At 45.4% G+C, this 6,000-nt stretch overlaps 1 protein-coding gene across 6 annotated transcripts in view; it reads left to right on the top strand.

Annotated features, from left to right (window-relative positions):
• The first annotated feature begins 34 nt into the window (after nucleotides 1-34).
• The window catches only part of PRDM2 (PR/SET domain 2), a 122,960-nt gene continuing 116,994 nt past the window's right edge, over nucleotides 35-6,000 (top strand). For 2 of the 6 annotated variants that reach the window (XM_049618050.1, XM_049618046.1), the window contains exon 1: nucleotides 172-1,239. The gene's annotated coding sequence lies outside the window, so the exon portion shown is untranslated. Of the gene's footprint in view, nucleotides 74-126; nucleotides 1,240-6,000 lie in introns of those variants that run through there. The other 4 variants (XM_049618048.1, XM_049618052.1, XM_049618053.1 and 1 more) reach the window with 4 other exon arrangements.

Below are 6,000 nucleotides of genomic sequence, written 5' to 3'. Positions count from 1 at the left end.
GTGGGGGCGCGTCCGCCGGCCCGCCCGGCCCTGCGCGCCCGGTCCCCTGAGGCGCGGGGCGCGGCGGGCGCAGGTAAGGGGCGGCCGGGACGGGCGGCTTCCGGGACGGCGGCGGGCTCGACGCCGGGACGCCCGTCCCTGCCCGCGAAGAGCGAGGCGGCGGCGGGGGGCGACCCGCGGGGACCGGGCGCGCAGGGCCGGGCGGGCCGGCGGACGCGCCCCCACGGAGGACCGGGCGTCCCGGGCCGGCGGGGTCCCGGAACCAGGGGCGGGCCTGCCCGGGGCTCCCCCGCTTCCTCCCTCCCGCGCCCGAGCCCCCGGGCCGGCCTTGGGGCCCGCGGCGGCGAAGTTGTGCGGTTCGCTTTGTGGCCGTTGGATCGCCGCGCGCCCCGCGAGGGGGACGCGTGTGGGCGGCGGGGCCGGGCGGCGGCTGCGAGTCCACCCGGGACCCGCGGCCCCGGACAGCGAAGGCGCACGCGGGGTCCCTGGGCCGTGCCAGCTTTTTGCTTTTTCTCTTTTGTGCTCAAGGCGAATGTGCCTTTCACACTTGCATTCTCAATTTGTTTTGTGTCTTGCGTCTTTGTGTTTCCTAAATAGTTTTTGGGTGGTTTCACCCTGCAAATTGTCTCCCTTCAGTATTCCTATCTTAGACCCACCGGTGTTTTGTTTTTGTTTTTAACAGACGTGCACTTATGTATTATTAATTTTGTTACTAAAGATATCCACGAACCTATTTTTTGATGGTGGCGAGTGAGACCCGAAGTATAACTAACAGTTACGGGTATTCCCAAATGTCGGTGGTTCCTTCCGACCCACGAGTGAACCGCTGAACGGCGACTGGCCCCCTTTTGTCGGGCGGTGAGCTTGGGGAATAAACCCGCATTTACCCGGGAAGCCCAAATTCCTTCAACCTCGCAGCCGAAACCCCCCGCCCCGAGAAGGGAGATTCATGCCGGCCCCTCATTTTCCATTCCGTGTTGTATTCAGGTTTTGGTTTTATTTCGTAAGTGGAATTCCTTTGGTGAGTTCCAGTAGATCTTTAGGCCCCTTAAATCAGACCCTAAAATGGTTGTACCCAGAACACGACTAATATATTTCATAAAGTTTTTGTTTACTACAGGTTTATTGTTAAAAACAACCCTAACGTTGAACAAGAAACCTAACCTTTCCGTGATTCTCTTACCTACCATACCAGACTTCATATGCAACTGATCAGATACGGCCAAGTATTGGGAAAATGTAAGGCTTTAGAATTTATTTCTAACATGTTACGAAATTTGTTGTACAGATAGATACTGAGGAGGAACTGAGACGCATCATCATGTTCTTTTTAAGTAGGGTTGTGTGTTTGAGATGGCATGCAGCTGCCCCATCATTCTCTAGAAGCTTCCTTACAAACGTGCAACCATATTCATCATGTGTAGAATCTCATTGTAGCCTTGAGAGGACCTTTAAAGATCATCTGATTAAACACTCATTTCAATCTATAGAAGCCGAGATTGAAATTCACACGGGGACTAAAATGGTTCACAGCCTCTGTTATTCCAGGGCTCTTCTTCCCCCCCCCCCCCCCATCTCTTTTGGTTTGATTTAAATAAGTTAATACATCGAAGTGTTTAGAAGAATACCAGACACATAATTACAACTCCGTGAAAGTTCGCTTTTGTGGATTCTGAAGGTGGTTTCTTTAATTGAAAGGTTGGCATATTCAGATTTGTTTTTTTCTCATTTTGTGGACGGTTCCTGAAACAGTACGGTTTAAATTTGTATTTGTGATAATCTATTCACTTTGTAAGTAAAAAACTAACAAATGATTCTCAGTGTAGGATGATATGAAAATAGAGAAAGGCACAAAGAAGGAAAAGAAACCAGCTCTGATCTTCTTGTTCTTCAGATAACCACCATTAACATTTTGGCGGACCTCCTCCTTGTCTGTCTTGTGCATGTGTGTATTTCTTGTATGTATTTATTTGCTTTTATATTTTATACAGAATCGATACCAGATTGTGTATATTATCCATAACCTGTCTCTTTACTATATTGTGAGCGTCTATCCATGCCATTAAATATTCTTCAATGTGATTTTTAATGGCTGTGTAATATATGGATGGGCCATAATTTATTTATCAATTCTGTATTGATCAGTAAGGTTTCTAAAGCCTGAGATTCTCTTTTCATTAAGATTGTTTAGGTTTTCCCATTGTGAATTTTGAAGTTCTGTAATCTTTTAAGGTATGTGAAGATGTAAATTCTGTTTTTTAGCCTCTAAATAGGTATTTTTCCTGCCAATGCAGTTATAGGAAGCAGCACTCAATTTCAGCTTCCTTTTATTCTCTTCTCCCTGAGCCGGGTCTGTGCAGTTCCATATATATGTATGCCCGCATATTCTTTTGATGATTATTTTACGTTAGATGTTTATTTATTCATGGGACTGTTTCTTTAAGCTGCCGATCTCTTTTCAAGTTCCAGTTCTGATTTACAAACCTTTTAAGTCCTGTTAAATCATAGACTTTCCGGGATGGAAAGCACCTTAGGTTATTTACTATTTTTGTGTCTTCCAACTTGCTTTTCATGCTATTTTTAATACCCAGGCAGGGAAAAAAGCCTGTGGGCTGCATGGGAAAACTCCATAGTGGGGAGTGCAAGGGGAGTAGGTGGACGGTGGGGGGAAATTGTCAAACTTGTGAGGCGATGTGCAGATACAGGGAGTTTCCAGATGATGGGGACATTACCTGACAGTCATTACTGCTGATACCGCTGACGTGTGGCCAGTGCTCTGTGGTTTGCGTGGTGCCCGTCAGTTATGCTGTCACTCCTCATAGCATTTGGTTAGAGATCTGGCTCTCTCCTTTTGAAGTGAGAAGTTTATAATTAGAGCCGCTAAAATCATCTTCCTAGAGCGACTGAAAGCTACGGACTCCCATTACTGAAAAAGCATCACTTAGGTCCCGTTAAAGCAGGATTTCTTAACCTTGGCACGATTGACAAGTGGGGCTGGATAATTTTTTCTTTTGGGGGCGGTCCTGCACATTGGAGGATGTTTGGCAGCCTCCCTGGCTCCTACCTGTGAGATGCCGGTGACAGCTCCCCCCAGCCGACACGACTGATGAAGTCTCCAGACGTTGCCAGATGTCCCTTGGCGGGGACCCAGTTGTCAACCACAGCCTTAAAGAAAGGCCCATCTGATGGGATGGTTGAACCACTAAAGCAGTTTATGGAATCGCTTTAGGCAGAGAACCGGAAGAATAGACTACGGTTTACATGAAGCCCACCTTGAAGTTGGGGAATAGACTTACTCCCCCGTGGAGGTTCCTTCCTGTGTGTGTGCCTGTGATTTTATCGAATCGTACACTTTTCAGCAGTTCTGTGGCAAGAGATAAAGCAATTTGAGATAACCTGGAGAGTATGAAGGAGTTTTCATGACATGGTCTGTGGATTAAATTATTACGGATTTAAATCAATTTGTATAGAGTTGACGCGTGGTGAATAATGTAAACTTGTTGCCTGTTCTCCCGAATGGCACAGAAACAGCCGTCTTCTAGAAAATGAGGGTGAAGCAACCCCTTGAAGATTGATGTAGGCCGCCAGACTAGTTTTTCTAAGATCTTTCCCCGCCCCCAACCAGTTCAGGTTATGCATTGAAAGTGATAAGTTTGTCTTGAGGAAATAAAGTTTACTTTTGAAGTGCTTACCCAACTTCAGCTTATTACTTTATAATTTAAAGATAGCTATTGATCCTCATGGCATACATGCATCATTAATGCAACTGCCCCCGGGCAAAAAAAGTATAGGTTATCAAATCTACACTTGCAGTCTTTGGAGGAACAGAATAGATTGAGTTTTTATCGTGGCATAAATAATTAGCTAGAGCTTAGTGATAAGGAAAACGTAAAAAAAAGGGATGTCCTGTTGGACCACATTTGGTAATGGGGTGTTTTTCTCAATTACGGAATATCTGCATAATTTCGCTGGAGTGAATGCATGTGCCATTCAAGTATGCTTTCTTAAAGAGAATGCCTTTCATTCCTCACCCCACTTCCCTGAACTGTGAATTAGTTATTGTACGTGGTAAATCTGGTTCATTTGGAGTGAAATAGCTTATCGTATTTTCCTCAGTACTGTATAGTGTTTATTCTCAGAGTCTCGGTTCATGTCATACCTATGCTGTGTTTCATTTATTAGTCTTTTTGGAACATGCAGTAAAGGAGGTTTCACTGAATTACTTACATATTTGCCAGCCATTTTGGTGAAAAGACTATTTTGGAGCTCTTGCACTAAATTGTACGATAGGCTTTGCTTTGAAAGAGCTAAATTGCTTCTTGGCACAGCTTGCCTGAAATATGTAAAGCTCAGTGCAACTGTTAGTTTGATTATTGTGGGCAGCTTGTCTGGGAATTGGTAAAACCTACAGCTTTTCCGTGCGCGTGTAAGTAGTTCCACTAAGACTACATGAAACTCTGGTGGGAAAACTCCATGGCATTTTCAAGTAATTTACATGATGCTATTAAAATTTGAAAAGAAATTGGAGGTTCACCAAACCCTTACATACTTCGGTGTGAATCCTGTGCATTGCCCAGGAGGTTATTAAGACAGCATAAATCAAGCATAACTTGGAGTATCAGTATAAATGTGACATTCTGAACGTTTCTCTGAGGCTTATTTTAGGGAATTCGCTATAATTCAGAAAGGCCTAGTTTTAACGTACATCTGAAAATAGGAATTTTAAGAAGGGGGGCTCTTGGGATAAATTTAGATTTTTAATTATGAAGCTGTCTTACCATTTGTTAGAGGACATTGAGCAAGTCAGTTTTACCTGTTTTGGGAGAGGACCGTCGTATCCGTGCGGTCCCATAGTAATTTAATTGAGCCCTGCCTGGATGCACAGAATAAACCGTATCACAGATTGAGCGCAGGGCCTGGGTTATTTCTGGCAGTGGTGGGGGGCAGGTCGGTTATCCTCTCCTCTTCCTATCTGTAAAGTGGGGACAGTGATTACTTCTTTCTTTCGTTGGGATGTTCTGAGGCGAATAGATGAAGAATATGAAAGCAATTTCAGTTACTTTAGGTTTTTTCAAAAATATTAATAGCGTTTTCCGTAGCTACTTCTCTCAGTGCAATAAGTCTTGAGGGATAACATGGCAAAATTATTGCTGAGAGAAACCCTTCCGAGTTACCTCTGAGTCCTTAAGCTTTTTGCCTCCCCCCTCACCCCCCGCCCCGAACGTGGTGGAGGGGGCAAGTTTCTTTCTAGTCCCTTCCATGGCTGTCATAAAGCCAAATCCTTAGTCTTCTCTTCTCTGTGGGTATTTTTTCCTTTGTCAGTTTCCTTAATCCCTGGGCACCCCCTTGTGGCTGAAGACTTCTAGATCTCCATCCCCAGCCATCCCCAGACTTGAAGGCAATCCGTGCTGGGACTTTTTTCCCCCTCATTTAATGGATGCAGCTTTCTGTGTGGATGTCTGGCCTCTCCTCAAAGTCTAAAATGGAGCTCACCACCTTCCACTTAAATACTATCCCTACTCTGGCTGCTCTATCTTTAAAAATATATTCATTCTTCTGCTCAGTCACGTTGCATATTCTGGACTCCTCTACACCATCTCTTTTTACTTCCTGTTTAGTTCGAAGACACGTTTTGTCTATTCTTCCTGTGTGTGGCGTTGGTCATATCAGACCTTCATCACATAACATCTTGGATTCTTAACCGACTTGCCCAGTCCCAGTCTTTCTGGCTGCCGTCTCCCCACCTCACTCTTTCCTGCCCATTTAATCTTTCTGAACTGTTAGACGTGGTTTTGTTTGTAGCATTCCTCAGTCAGAAACTCCCGGTGACTCCACGCTGCTCACCCCAGGTGGCGGAAGCTGCTTGCCTGACAGACAGTCGTGGAATCAGGCTCTTGGCCCTGGTCTCCCAGGTGCATGTGTTCACGGGCTCTGCCTTTAATTCCTCTTGCATCTTTCCTTAAAGACCTCCCGGGCTTTTGGAGTGGGTCCAGAGGGAGG

This window comes from Panthera uncia (assembly GCF_023721935.1).
Source record: "Panthera uncia isolate 11264 chromosome C1 unlocalized genomic scaffold, Puncia_PCG_1.0 HiC_scaffold_4, whole genome shotgun sequence".
NCBI lineage: Eukaryota > Metazoa > Chordata > Mammalia > Carnivora > Felidae > Panthera > Panthera uncia.
Note: the sequence above shows the minus strand (reverse complement) of the source record. Positions and strands in the feature narration are given on the sequence as shown.